Source organism: Sorex fumeus, unplaced genomic scaffold, assembly GCF_029834395.1.
Source record: "Sorex fumeus unplaced genomic scaffold, SorFum_2.1 ptg000098l, whole genome shotgun sequence".
NCBI classification, from domain to species: Eukaryota; Metazoa; Chordata; class Mammalia; order Eulipotyphla; family Soricidae; genus Sorex; species Sorex fumeus.
This window is the reverse complement of record NW_026606155.1, coordinates 10,451,708-10,467,800: the sequence shown is the minus strand read 5'-3', so window position 1 is coordinate 10,467,800 and position 16,093 is coordinate 10,451,708.

The following is a 16,093-nucleotide window of genomic DNA, read 5'->3' as shown; positions in this document are numbered from 1 at the left end:
ACACTTTTGTCATTACGTTTCAGTCATACAGTGGTCAAGTACCCATCCATCCACCAGTGCACATTTTCTACCACCAATGTTCCTAGTATCCCCCTGCCACCACCCCCACCACATCCCCCAACCCCCACCTCTGTGGCAGGCATATTCTCTTTTACTCTCTCCCTCCTTTTAGGTGTTATGGTTTGCAATTCAGGTAATATGTGACCGTCATTTTCAGTCTATAGTCTACCTTCAGTATGAATGTCCCATCCCAAGCAAGTTCTTCAAGTATCCTTTGCTTGGTGGCCCCTTCTCTATTTCAGCTGCCTTTTTCCCCAGCTTGTGAGGCTGACTTCCAAGTCATGGAGCAATCTTCCTGATCCTTATCTCTACTATCCTCGGTTGTTGGTCTCCCGTTATGTTACTTTATATTCCATAAATGAGTGCAGTCATTCTATGTCTGTCCCTCTGATCATTCATTCTTTCTTTCCGTTCTTTCTTTCTCTTTCTTTTTCTTCTTTCCTTCCTTCCTTCCTTCCTTCCTTCCTTCCTTCCTTCCTTCTTTCCTTCCTTTCTTTTTTTCTTTCTTTCTTTCCCCTAAACCAGAGACAGGATCTAACCCAGGGCATCCACATTATTTGTGCAAGGCAAGTAATCTATCATTGGGCTACAGTGTTGGCTCTAAAAATGATTTTTCATCTTTCTAATTCAGACTTTTATGAGGAATTTTGTTTTTAGCTCACAGATATTTTGCTTAAAAACAGACAATTTTAGCTATTCATTGCTTTTGAATAATTCATCTTTTTTTCCCACTCTAGTTTCAGGAGTTTTCTTCAGAACTCATGAAAGAAAATACCATTTATCTAAAGTGGTTTGGAATCAGATACTTTCTATACTTGCTGAGGGCTAGTTGAACTTCTCACAAACAGTGATCCCACACATAAAAAATTTAGAAAATAAAAATAAAACAGGGATTGAAGAGATAATATAGGGACATGCTTTGTACAGTCACTCTAGGCTCACAGTTGCCCCCATTTTGCTTCTTGAATACTACTAGGAGTGAACCCAGAGCACAAAAGAAGTAGTAATCCTTGAACACTACTGGATATCGCACCAAAATTTTTAAAAAAAGAAAAGCTCAAAAATATCTTTTTGAGTTCTCCCATGAAATTAATTTATAAAAATGGCTTAGTAACCCAATATTTAATATATAGTGAGGATACTTGTGAGTTCAACGTGTACACAATGTGTAAATTTTGTGGCGAGAATCATCTCTCTAAGCATCCCCAGCAGAGAGACAGATGAGGGTCAAAATGGCCTGTTTAATGCAGAGCTGTTAGCATACTTATGGAACATCTGAGGGGACTCAAAGTACAGGACTGCACAAAGGTGTTATTGATCATTTACAGAGGTAAGCTGTTTCAGCTAAGGCAATTCTCTTGGGATTAATTCAAGGAGACACTCTGTCTCCCAGGGACATCTTATTGCTTTTCTCTTTCCCTTAAGTTGTACATATTAAACAATTAGGTTTACTTCTTATTAATACTTGCAGTTATTTGGATAAACACAGTAAGAGATATAGATCCCATAACTTCGTTCTCTGGGCTTTGAGGAAAAACAAGCCTTTTTACCATAAATACCAGAGTAGGTCCTCAGGCTGGTTCAGGTTGTCCTTCCCCATGGGGGTCCTGTCTCTTAAAACATAACAGTTTGCATCAAGACTGTGCTTTTATGCTTTCTAGACTGTCCTATTTTGATCAATCATGTGTTAACTTATCCACTCGCCCTGTGTCCATCCAAGTTCCACAGTGGAAACTCCCTTTGTGGGGTGTTAGGAACTATGGCAACTGAAGTCTGACTCAGGTAATTATGACGGAAGCCCAGGAATAAATATATTTCAGAATCAATAAACTCCCAAATATTAGGAGCACAGCATTAACAGCCTGTTCTCTGTTAAAGAAAAAAAAAACATTGCTTATAGTTAAATATGAAAAGGTTATAGGTGAAATAGAAAAGCAGGCAATTCATTATAAATACAGTGTCTAGAGTCACAAGTTTTGATTTACGAGTAGCTAAAACTGACTTGGGGAATGTAACAATGAAAGGTAAAGCACAAAATAAAGGTTAAAGATAAACTCAGGGGATTAGGGTGCTCACAAGAGCAATTTAAGTTTCTCTGTGGGAGAGGCAAAGGGGTCAATTAACTGATGAAGCCTAAAGTATGAAAATCCAACAGATATTAGCTGTATATAACCCAAATCCCTCCCCAAACTTGTCTCCTGAAACTATTAACTCATATTGAGTTGGTGATCAACTGAAAACTTCAGGCCTTTAGAAATCATTCAATTTTATAAATATTTTTTCATGGAAAATATACCCAATAATATTTAATTTCTTTTTTCAGGAGTCTAGAATTTATTTTATTTATTTATTTTTATTTAATTTTTATTAGTGAAACAACATGAGGTACAGTTGTAGACTTACAAATTTTCTGCTTGGGTTTCAGTTATACAATGATTGAATACCCATCCCTCCACCAGTGCTCATCTTCCACCACCACGGATCCCAGTATCTCACTCCCCATGTCCCCCATCCCACCCTGCCTTTATGGCAGGGCATTCCCTTTTGTTCTCTCTCTCCTTGGGTGCTGTGGTTTGCAAAAAAGGCATTGAGTGGCTATCATGTTTGGTCTATAGTCTATTTTCAGTATGCATCTCCCATCCTGGGAAGATCCTTCCAACATGAGGATACTTTATCCCCTAGCATGTGCGGCTGGCCTCCAAGCCAAGGAGTAAACCTCCTGGTATTTATCTCAGCTATTCTTGGGTGTTAGTCTTCTATTTTGTTACTCTATGCTCCCCAGATGAATGCAATCTTTCTACGTCTGTCCCTCCTATCTGACTCATTTTGCTTAATTTCTTTGTCACTCTTGTGCCCCAAACCAGTAGCATTTCTGATTCTATCAGCAATTCTATCAATATTTCTCTCGCTTTTTCTTCTTTCCTCTCTCCATCCCAAATGATCATTCTCTAATCTGCGTAATGTATAATACATTATGGTATAATATGAAAAGGAGTGAAGGGATAATATAAAATTTTAGTAATAGTAATAGTAATCTGAACTTAAAATACGGCATTTATACTAGTTTATCCCAGGAAGTACATGCAGTTAAGTTTATTTTAACAAGTAGAAGACAGAAATGGAAAACTGAATAGGAGATCTTGAAAGAAAGACTTGAATAGAAATTGCTGCATTTGAAGATGGAATGAGGGGCTTAAGAGCCCTATTCATTTTATCAGATGCTATGCAGATGTAATTTGATGAAATCATTTTTCCCGCTTTTCCAATATTACTCAAAGTAGTAGATCTGAGTACGACTTTTTCTTAGAATTCCTATACCTCTGTAAGGAATGGTGCTACATAGCAACTCCTGGGACCTCAATGTATGCCAAATCAAAAAGTATTTAGCTCTATCAATAATTTCTATTTTTAATTATATAAAAGCCATCCCTAGTGTTGTTTATGTAAGAAGTATTCAGGTGGGGCATTCTATTTCAGTGATTAAACTCAAGGTCTAGTGCATGGTTGAAATGTTCTCTACTACTTGAACTATATTCCAACCCCCATTTTTTTAAACAAAAAAAACAACTTTATTGAGACACTGTGATTTACAGAACAGTTCATGATGTCATGTATACCTCTGCATGTTCAGGACTTTTAAAGCAAAAGTGAAGAGCTCTGCTAACACTCATGTAGATAATTTTATTTTCCTTTTGACAGAGTCAGATCACTTTTTTTTATTAGTGGAACACCATGAGGTACGCTTGTAGATTTACAAATTTTTGTGCTTGGGTTTTGATTATACAATGATCAAGTACCCATCCCTCCACCAGTGCCCATTTTCCACCACCATGAATCCCAGTATCCCTCCCACACCCATCCCCCCATCCCACCCTGCCAATGTGGCAGGGCATTCCCTTCTGTTCTCTCTCTCCTTTTGGGTGTTGTGGTCTGCAAAAGAGGCATTAAGTGGAATTCATGTTCAGTGTATAGTCTACTTTCAACATGTATTTCCACTCCTGGGAGGATCCTCCAAACACCCTTTATTTGATAATCCCTTCTCTATCTGAGCTGCCCTTTCCCCTAGAGTGCCCAGTTGGCCTCTAAGCCATGGAGCAATCCTCCTGGTACTGATCGTGGCTATTCTTGAGTACTAATCTCCTATTTTATTACTTTATGTCCCCCAGATGAATGCAATCTTTTTATGTCTATCCCTCTCTTTCTGACTCATTTCGCTTAGCATGATACTTTCCATGTTGTACCACTTGTACGTAAATTTCATGACTTCATCTTTTCTAACAGCTACATAGTACTCCATTGTGTAGATGTACCAAAGTTTCTTACCAGTCATCTGTTCTTGGGCACTCAGGTTTGTTCCAGATTCTGGCTATTGTAAAGAGTGCTGCAATGAACAAACAAGTGCAGATGTCACTTCAACCGTACATCTTTGCCTCTCTGGGATATATTCCCAGGAGTGGTATTGCTGGGTCAAATGGGAGCTCAATTTCTAATTTCTTGAGAATGGTCCATACTGTCTTCCAAAAGGGCTGAACCAGTCGGCATTCCCACCAACAGTGAAGGAGTCTCCCTTTCTCACCACATCTGCACCAGCATTGGTTGCTTTTGTTCTTTTGGATGTGGGCCAGTTTCTGAGGTGTGAGTTGGTATCTCATTGTGGTTTTGATCTGCATCTCCCTGATAATTAATGATGCAGAACATTTTCTCATGTGCTTTTTTGCCATTCTGATTTCTTCTTTGAGAAAGTTTCTGTTCATTTCATTGCCCCATTTTTTGATAGGGTTTGATGTTTTCTTCTTGTGGAGTTCAAACAAAGGCAGAGTTGCAGACCAATGGAACAGGGTTGAATACACTGACATCTCCCCTCAATCATATGATCATCTGATTTTTGATAAAGGTGCAAGAAATGTGAAGTGGAATAAGCAAAGCCTCTTTAACAAATGGTGCTGGCAAAACTGGATGGCTACATGCTACATGCAAAAAAATGGGCTCAGAAATCTACCTAACACCATGCACAAAAGTAAGATCAAAATGGATTAAAGACCTTAACATCAGACCAGAAATCATAAGGTACACTGAAGACAAAGTTGGCAAAACCATCCATGACGTTGAAGCTAATGGTATCTTCAAAGATGTCACACCACTGGCCGAGCAAGTGAAAACAGAGATAGATAAATGGGACTATCTTAAACTAAGAAGCTTCTGTACCTACAAAGAAACAGTGACCAAAATACAAAGACAGTCTACAGAATGGGAAAGGATATTCACCAAATACACATCTGACAAGGGGTTGATATCATGGATATAGAAAGTACTGGTTGAACAACCCCCATTTTTATGGTTTTGCTCTACCTGGACTTTTTTCCTGTTCTTTCCTCACTTATCCAACCTTCCTTAAAACTGTTTGTCTAAATATTTCTTATATTTAGAGCTTCTCTGAATTCTCTACTTTCACCCACACTCCTAGTATAAATATATCCTCACTGAAAGGCAACTGCCATTAATGTAAAAATCACTCACTGCGTAAGTGTTGAATGAATGAATGATAAGTTTGCTTGATTTTTTTAACTCATCTCCTCAATTACTTCAAATCAAATGTCATAAAGTTAAAGACTTCCTGATATAAACCTTGTACAACTTTCATGATTATTTATGTGCTTTCCTTTCCTTTGCTCTTCTAAAGGATTGAACTCCAGATGATGTTCAGTGCCTAGAAGGTCCCTACTTTGGGAGCCATGCAGTTCTAAGGATAGAACTGGGGTGAGAGCTGTATGCAAAACAAGCACTGGAACTTATGTTCTATCTCTGCAGCACCACCATGTGCTATTCCAACTTGGAAATTGCAAAGATAAGGTCATTTTCAGCACCATTTGGTCTATACGTGTTTAGGTTTAGACTTTTTATAAAAGTTTAAGCAATATTCATTGCAAAAGACATATAAATAAAAAGGCTAATTGAGCAGAAAGAAAATTAATCTAACAATATTCTTAAAATAAACTTCAGCATTCAAACAAGGAAAAAAAACAAAAAATCTGATCCACTACCATGGGAATGTTGTCTGGTTCAATCCCTGTGGAAAACAGTATAGATATTTTTCAGTGAACTTATAATTGAGCTGCCAGTTCCACTTTTGGGCAGCTACCCCCAAGATAAAAAATAATAATCAAAAAAACTATACATACCATTATTCTTTGCACTTAGTATATTAGCTAAGAAATGGAATCATCCTTAGGTGCCCAGCAACAGGTGAATGGACTATGAAGATGTGGTATCTATACACAATGGAATACTATGCAGCTGAAAAACATTAGTGATGTCCTGCAATTTGCTGCAAACTAGTTGAAACTGGAAGGTACCATGTTGACTAAAGTAAACCAGAAAAGAACAAACTTGAGATGATCTTACCTATCCGTGGCAGATAGAATAACTGGTTGAGAAAATATAACCTAGTGAAGAGGAGATACATAGTTCACACTTGACCCCTGAGTCTAGGGAGGTGGAGACCAGAGAAGGAATAGATTCAAAAGATAAGGAAGAATATGAGAAAGGGTAGTACTGGGGAAAGAGGGTTCAGGAACCTTGGATATACCAATGATGTGAAAGAGTGGTATTGACCTATAACCAAAGCATATACTCAGTAACCTCTCAGAGATCCCGGCAAGCTACGGAGAGTATCTCGCCCACAGGGCAGAGCCTGGCAAGCTACTCGTGATGTATTCTATATGCCAAACACAGTAACAACAAAATCTCCAATGGAGACGTTACTGGGCCCACTCGAGCAAATCGATGAACAACGGGAGGACCATACTCAACAACACTGGAAGCATGAGATCTATACTACAACCATACAACCACTAAACTTTGAAATGTTCCTGTCAAGGTGACAGATGTGAGGGTCGGTAGGGAGCATGGGGGGGAGGGGTGGAAGAAATTGACACTGGTGGTGGGACTGGGACTGGAATATTGCATGTCTAAGACTCATCTATCAATAACTTTGTAAATCAAGACTCTTTAATTTAGTAAATATTTTTGAAAAACTTCAGAATTCAAGTCCACTTCCATTGGAGTGACAATGATCCAGGTGGTTGACACTATAAACTTAATAGTTAGAGAAAGTAATTCATGCATTGGTATCAGTCTCAGTAGAGGCCCATTTTGTCCCAGTAGCAATTATAATGTATTTCTTTCTTTCTCTTTTAATAAAATTGTGCTTCCCAGGGTAGATAATAGATATTAGATTATCATGACTGAGTTTTGTCCCAGCTACTAAACTGAGATTTTTAATTTATGTACGTCAATATATTTGACTAAAGTGAGAGGTGAAGGAGCATTTCCTAGATTTGGACATTTGAGAAGATGCATAATTTAGAGTAAATCTAATTATTACAGGACAGTTTTAAAAAATTGTCTGGTTTTAGTTTGTCAGAAAGTAAGGTAAAAGGTAAAGGCCCTCCCGTTGATCGCCGATTTGCTCGAGCGGGCCCAGTAACGTCTCCATTGGAGACTTTGTTGTTACTGTGTTTGGCATATCGAATACGTCACGGGGAGCTTGCCAGGCTCTGCGTGCGGGTGAGATACTCTCGGTAGCTTGCTGGGCTCTCCGAGAGGGGCGGAGGAATCGAACTCGGGTCGGCCATGTTGGCCGCTTGTAAGGCGAACGCCCTACCCGCTGTGCTATCGCTCCAGCTGAGATTAGGAAACTCATGGTAAATTCCATGGTGTGCATTTGACACATTCCTTTATCGAGGCCCCAGCAGAACTACCATGTTTCCCACAATTTTGTTCCTTCCTTCCTTCATTTCTTTCTCCCTCCTTCCCTTCTTTCTTTCTTTCTTTCTTTCTTCCTTCCTTCCTTCCTTCCTTCCTTCCTTCCTTCCTTCCTTCCTTCCTTCCTTTTTTCTTTCCTTCCTTTTTCTTCCCCTTTCCCTCACTCCCTCATTCCCTTCCTCCCTTTCTCCCTCCCTCCCTCCCTCCCTCCCTCCCTTCCTTCCTTCCTTCCTTCCTTCCTTCCTTCCTTCCTTCCTTCCTCCTCACTTTCTCTTCCTTTCCTTTCCTTTCCTTTCCTTTCCTTTCCTTTCCTTTCCTTTCCTTTCCTTTCCTTTCCTTTCCTTCCTTTATTTCTTCTTTTTTTCCTCTTTCCTTTCTCTCTTCCCTTTTCTTTCCTCCTTTCCTCCTTTCTTTTTTCCCTCCCTCCCTCCTCCTCTTCTCCTTCCTTCCTTCCTTCCTTCCTTCCTTCCTTCCTTCCTTCCTTCCTTCCTTCCTTCCTTCCTTCCTTCCTTCCCCTCCCTCCCTCACTACCTCCCTCCCCTTTTCTTTCTCTTTCTTTCTTTCTTTCTTTCTTTCTTTCTTTCTTTCTTTCCTTCCTTCCTTCTTTCTTTCCTTCCTTCTTTCCTTTCTTTCTTTTCCACGCCATGCACTGAGTGATCACTCCTGCTGGCACACAAAGGATTCTAAGTAATTCAAGGGATCATTAATCTGGGTCATTTGCATGCAAACCAAATAGATTACCTATAGTACTATCTCTCTTCCCCCCATCATTTTTCTAATAAATTGTTAATTAGGGAAGCCATAGGACCAATACAATGCTGCACTGTTTTGTTCCAGGAGCAGTAATGACACCAGATGTACATGACAGCCTCTAGGGCTAAGGAGAGACTACAGAGGTTAGAGAGCATGACTTGCAGACTATATCTGACCTGGTTCAATCAGTGCCACATGAAGCCCTGAGTGTCACTGCACAAGGTGCTAGAGACTCCCAAGCACAAATAGGTGACTCTGATAGAACCAGAATCCCAAGACTTGAGCAGAATTGTAGACCTGAGTAGCACTACATCCTCGGCCCTACCACTGAAGCCCTGAGAGATTGGCTGCTGGCTCCCTGAACAATGGGATGCACCTCCTCAAAAAAATGGTGATTCCAAATTGTCTCATCTCCTTCCTCATCAGAACCCATCTTCTGAATCTTGCTTTGGTTGATAATCTTAATTGAGGTTTTATATCTTGGCAGTTCTAATGAGTAAGTGAATACAGATTACTGCATCACATTTCTCTGTTAAACCTTTTGCTTAAAACAATAGCCGATTTGTTCTTGAATTTGTCACTCTCATAACTACCAACTTCTTTGCCCTTGTGATTTACAGAGAACTTGTTATATATCAGAAACTGTTAATTTTTCTGTAGCTTGAATGATTCATGCTGACAAGTGGTTGAAACTGATCTGTGGAGGTAACTATGACAGTAAATTATGCAAGTGACAGTTTTGAGGACACAATACCTAGATTGAGTTATTGACTTTTTCCCCTTTACTAGCTGTTTAAATGGTAAGTTTCTTCATTTCTGAATAACTAGATCTTCAGCTGTATGATAGAATTATTTGAGCATCAATCATGGATTTTCTTGGTTTGTTTGGGGGCCACAGCTGGCATGCTAAAAATCAAACTTAGGTGGGCCCCATGTAAAGCAAGGACCCATACCACTGCACTATAATTCCATTCCCACTTCAGAGTCTCATATATGTAGAACAAATAAATACATATATAGCATCTAGTCCTTATCAAGCACTCAGTAAATATCTGATCGTTGAAAGGGAAAAGCTTTTATTCATTGTTATATCTCTAGAAACTCTCAAATTCCTTGAATTATGAGAGATACTGTAGGCTTTTTGAAATTTATTTTCATAAAGTTGTTCGCAATAATGGATTACATTCAATATTTCGCCACGAGTCCCGTTATCATTACACCTTCCCACCAACATTATTTTGAATTTTCCACCACCTTTCAATCCTGCCGAAAAGGCAAATTCTCGATAATTTATTTTGTATTGCTTGTTATGAATAGTATAAGAAGTAGCGCAGCCATAAGAGTCACTACATGCTCCTGGAATTATAAAATTTTAGATAATTAGGGCCTGGAGAAATCTCTGCAGCAAACTGCATGGTTCCGAGAGTTTTTTGTGTGTCTCTGGATCATGGCCATTAAGGAGCTTAAATAACAGCCAGAGGCAGTTTGTGGATGTGACCTCAAGGGTACCTTAGGGATGAAGAGATGATAAAAGCCGAACCATCTCCTATCCCTTGAGGCCTGGAGTTTCCGGACACTGAACCCGTGTATCTGCAATTCTCTGTAAGTTGGCAACTGAAAGGGGGCAGATGAAAGGATAATGCCTGCTCCTGTATGAGGCACTCTGGTGGAATTGGCCTGATTTAAAGTCCGGAGGCATCTCTGCAGCAAGCTTCTCAGTTCCGAGATTTTTTTGTGTGTGTCTCACTGTAGGCCCTTAAACAGAATCCAGGTCACTGTCACTGTCACTGTTCTCCCGTTGTCCATCAATTTGCTTGAGCGGGCCCAGTAACATTGTGAGACTTGTTACTGTGTTTGGCATATTGAATACATCACAGGTAGCTTGCCAGGCTTTGCTGTGTGGGCGAGATACTCTTGGTAGCTTGCCGGGCTCTCGCAGAGGGGCGGAGGAATCAAATCCAGTTAGCCATGTCCGCCATGTGCAAGGAAAATGCCCTACCTTCTGTGCTATCACTTCAGCTAGGAATGCAGGTAAGACTTGAAATGCTCAATGGTTTATCAGGGTGTCATAGCTCCATGGTCTCCCAACTATCCTCATCTTAATTATGAAATCAAGGAATATAACAGCTCCTCTTTAGAAGCTGGAAAAGGGTAGGACTGGATTTCCCCTATGCCCCTTCAGAAAGTAGACAGTTCTTCTAGAATTCTCAATGTAGGATTCTGACCTCCAGAATTGTAAAATAAGTAAGTCTGAACTGTGTTAAGACATGCATTTTTGTGTGTATTTGTTAACAGCAGCAATAGGAAACCAGCACTAGATTTTTGGCATGCTTTGATGATAAAAAGGGGTTAAGAACCACTTGCCTGGAACTTTGGGGAGTGTCTAGTCCTCTTAGGTATCCTCTGTCTCTGCACCCTGAAATTAGAGCTGCTCGTGAAAATGTTTTCATTTAATCACTGTTTCTTTTGGCCTAGGAAATAATATGTTTATTGCCTCGTGTCTTTAAGATAGATGTTTATATTCTCATGGGCTTGGGCTTACTTCTTTAACGAGTTGGGATATTCGAATTTGAGACTTTTTAGTCTTCAAAGAGAGTGTTCATTTTGAGAACAAAGGTGCTGGGATAAGTGTGGGTGTTGAGGGCTGGGCAATCCTCCAGAGATTGGGGTTGATAACAGAAGCCGCAGGGCAGGAGAATTGCCATGAATGACAAAAGAAAATTTATAGTAAAACTTCCCTTCACTGTTAATAGGATTTGCTTGTGAGAAACTTATAATTGAAAGGATTTTGATAGCTGGACTCCATCAACCCTTGCATTGATGTGATTTGGAAACCAACATGCACCCTTTTGACAGGATGCCCCACAGAATGGAAACATGTTATCTTCAGTAAGTTCTTTCACTCTTTCCAGTAAGTTCTTTCACCAAAGAATTTGCACCTAGTCGCTCAATATGTCTTAGAAATAAATTCATAGAGAGTCCAGAATAATGCTTCAGGATGCCCCACTCACACATCTGTTATGTTCAACTCTTTGCACTCTCTTTTGGTTGGAGCGATAGCACAACAGGTAGGGTGTTTGCCTTGCACACTGTCGACCTGGGTTCAATTTCTCCATCCCTCTTGGAGAGCCTGGCAAGCTACCGAGAGTATCCCGCCCATACGGCAGAGCCTGGCAAGCTCCCCGTGTCGTATTCAATATGCCAAAAACAGTAACAGCAAGTCTCACAATAGAGATGTTACTGGTGCCCGCTCGAGCAAATCGATGAACGGGAGGACTGTGCTACTAGAGTGTTCATTGCTGTTGAACAGAGCTCCCTGGCACCAAGGACAGGAAGGAAAGGATCAAGTCAACCTACAACTTTTAGTACACATATTTTTCTCCAGCCACAACCCCAGACATCTAATTACAGTCAAACCATTTGCTGACTTCCCCATCTCTTCTTTATCAACATTGTTTAGCGAAACAACTGCCTCACATGTTAATATTGGCATTGTGAGGAGAACAGAATCCATTTCAAGGGACAGTGCCAATAGTTGTGCAGCAACTAGAAAACTGAGAACACCAAAGAAAGCGTTGGACACTTCTACAATATAATTATCATTCCAGCTTAAAGACAAGGAAGCTGCAGCTTAAGGAGGTTAAGTTAATTGTTTCAAAACCCAGAGCTTATGAGTGTTAAATCAGGATTCAACTGCAGGCTGGTCTGATTCCTTAAAACATAGCCAACTAATTTTGGCACTCACAAAAAATGAAAATCAAACTATGTAATTTCTGGTTGAAGAAGGACTGAGTGAGTCATTTACTTAGTTCGAACCCACTTACCTGCCAAAATGAAAATAAAAATAAGATAACAAAACTGTCAAGAGGTCATCTATCCAGCATGCTCAGACCAAGACTGTTAGCAACGTGATTTGATAACAGAATAAGCAACTTAGAATCCCAGAGCACAGGGTAAACTAAGAGCTGGATTTAAGGAATGAGGAGCAGGGCATCTACCTTAGCAAATGGAAGAACGAGCTAGCTGTGACTCAGAACTAGATTTGAACGTTTGCTTTGTCTTCCAGTAGATTTGTGGTATATGAAACCAGGTTATTCAACTTGTGTGTACTTAGTTTCTTCATCTTGCATGAGGATCATAGTACATTCCCCTTTAAAGTTATTGTGAGGAGTAGAAGAAAGAGTGGGTATAATATTGACAATAACAAGTGAAGAGTAAAACTAAGAAGTAGCAGCACCCTCTGTAAATATGTTTACACGGTTCTGGAAGGTAGCAGTAAAGGCTCTGCCCTCAAAAGTTATTCCTGGCCTCCACACTGGCTTACTTTCAATTCAGTGCTTAGATTGGATGAGGAGATGCAGGGGACAAGGGAGGAGTGCAATCTCCAGCCACTTTCCTCTCCAATTATTTTACAAGACCCAGAGGAACTCAGAGAGTGTCAGTTTTACACCTTTCAAAAACTCTAGATTCACTCAAGCAACCAACCCCAAACCAGGAAACGTCACATAAATGTGTAAACTGCACCCACCCCCATCTGTCTACTGTGAATGTAATGATAGTAGCAGATCAATAGAGCCTTCATTGTGTTCCTCAGTTCCCTGGACTCCAAGAATAATTTGCAAGTGGAGAGCTAAAAATGTTACATCTGGTCCTTTTCCCTCCAACAATATCTTACCTTACTTCTTTGAAAAAATTACATCTAATTTTCAGACATAAATAACTCAGACAAGAACTCAAATGCATTTTACAGTGCAGCAATGAAAATATAATGAACTTACGTTGGTCCCAATGCACCTAAGGCTTTCTGCATGCATTCCTTCAAACTCATAAAGTATCATATTTATGACACAACTATAACAGAATCTGATTAAGAGGAACCACCAGTATTTAAGAGGAACACAATTTAATATGAAGATAAAGTCTTAAAACTTCATTGGCATTTTGATTTATAAATAGAATTTTAAATATGCATATTAAAAGTCTGAGGATTTACCTTTATAGTGTAAAATTATTTTAATAACATTATCATGAATTAAGGGCTGGAGTGATAGCACAGCAGTAGGGCATTTGCCTTACAAGCGGCCAACAAGACCGACCCGAGTTCAATTCCTCCACCCCTCTAGGAGAGCCCGGCAAGCTACCAAGAGTATCTTGCCCGCACGGCAGAGCCTAGCAAGCTACCTGGAATGTTTTTGATATGCCAAACACAGTAACAACAAGTCTCATGATGGAGATGTTACTGGGCCCGCTCAAGCAAATTGATGAACAACGGGAGGACCGTGACTGTGAAAAATCATGAATTATAACTTCTTATTGATTCCCTATTTTTATATCCAGGAAAATAAATTCTTACTGTTCTAGAAAGTATCATTGTTTCTGTTCTAGAAAGTATCATCAAAAATTTATTGATAATATTCAGTTGGCTAAACACTAGCAACTAAAAGTATGTCTTCACTCTATAAACTAAGGGACATTTGAGTTTCAGTCATACCGTGATCGAACACACATCCCTACACCAGTGCACATTTTCCACCACCAATGTCCCCAGTATCCTCCTCCCTCCTTCCCATCTCTCCCCCGACCTCTATGGCAGAACATTTCCCCCATACTCTCTCTACTTTTGGGCATTATAGTTTGCAATATAGATATGAGAGGCTATCATGTTTGGTCCTTTATCTACTTTCAGCACACATCTCCCATCCCGAACAATTCCTCCAACCATCATTGACTTAGTGATCCCTTCTCTATTCCGGCTACCTTCTTCCCAAGCTCATGAGGCAGACTTCTAACTATGGAGCAATATTCCTGGCCCTTGTGTATACTGTCCTTGGGTGTCAGTCTCATATTATGTTATTTTATATTTCAGAAAAATCCTCACTATTTTAAGATTTAAAAAAATTTCTGCAGTACTCTTAGAAGATGGCTAAGTTTAGATCAACTCTCACCTGTTTAACATATTACCACGTGGATGTAATAATATATTTAGATGTAAAGTAAAATGCATGGAACCATTGTGACTATATTTTACACTTATGGGTATAGTATTAAATGAGTAAAAACTGGAAAATTGTATTTATGTTAGGGGTGGGTGATATCCAGCAATGCTCAGGACTTATTCATGACGGTGCCAAGAGAACCATATGTAATGCCAAGAATTTGAACTAGTTTTAGCCACAGGCAAATCAAGGCCTTAAATCCTGGATTATTTATCCAGATTACATGGACTACAATTTCATCCAATACACATTTATTGACTGCTTACTGCTTTCTAGTCCCAAGGAATAGACCGAGAAACAATAGACTCTCCAAAGTCAACAGAGAAATAGAAAGAGGGAAATGATGGGCTAGTGATTTAAAAAGAAAATAAAGAATATACTTGGTGTCAAGTATTGTGGGTGTCAAATAATGCTTTACTTTTTATAAAAATCTACAATAAATCCCTATTATAGGAGATAAAATAAGACATGTGGTTTTAAAATTCTACTTATTTAATAGTCCTAAAAGATGTGTACTATATCAATAAATTATAAAACATTCATGGGAAGGTGAGGATAAAAGAATAGAAAATTGACCCAGACAGAAAATATTATCCTCAGTATTCTCATAAAGCTACATACCTAATAATTCACTGAAATATTTCACATATGAAAATGCACTTTCTAAATAGGATCCAATTGTCCTTAAATAAGTCAACATGTCCAATGAAAAGATTCTTTTCTCTCCTAGAAGTTGTGTCCCAGGTAGATAGATTACAACTAATTTTAAGAGTAGTTCTTAAACTCCATCTACACAGTTATCTACACAGATAAATTGCATTTCCTTAAAGTTTGCTATTAACAGATTGACCTGCTATTATATTTCAGTCTCATTTTTCACCAAACACAAAACACTTTTGTAAACTCTATTTAGAACAGTAATACTAATATCTTATGTATCTCAATACTTTCCATGCTGTTATATTTGTTATCTGGCCCCAGTGATATCAACCACAGATGAAACATACTTGAAATGAATAACACATGTAGGGTGTTTATCCCATGGAAAGTGGACCAGAAGCACTAGTGTTTATTGCCAGGACTTAAGTAGAGAATTTTTAACATAATGTTACATGAAGTGGCAGACTAGAATATACAGTAATTGAAAGAAGGGTACATGGAAAAATAAACTCTGCTGATGTTATGTATTAGATTCCACAGTGGTCTTTGGACATGTCTGATGATCTTAATTCATTTAATGTGCTGGAATGATCATTCTTCTGAGTTTATATCCTCTCAATGTACATAACGCCAAGCTACTGGCTCAGACATTAAAAAGGAGCCTTGTAAAATGTTTCTTACAAAAATAAATAACTTGAGTATCCAAATATGTAAAAGTTAATTCTCAAGATCCGGCATGTTTAAGATTCACATTCTTTGGACTTTCAAAGAAGCATAGAATAAAACACTCTTTTGTGGCGGAGATGTAAGAATATAACCACTGAACAATATATAATAATCTATATTTACCTGTCAGGATA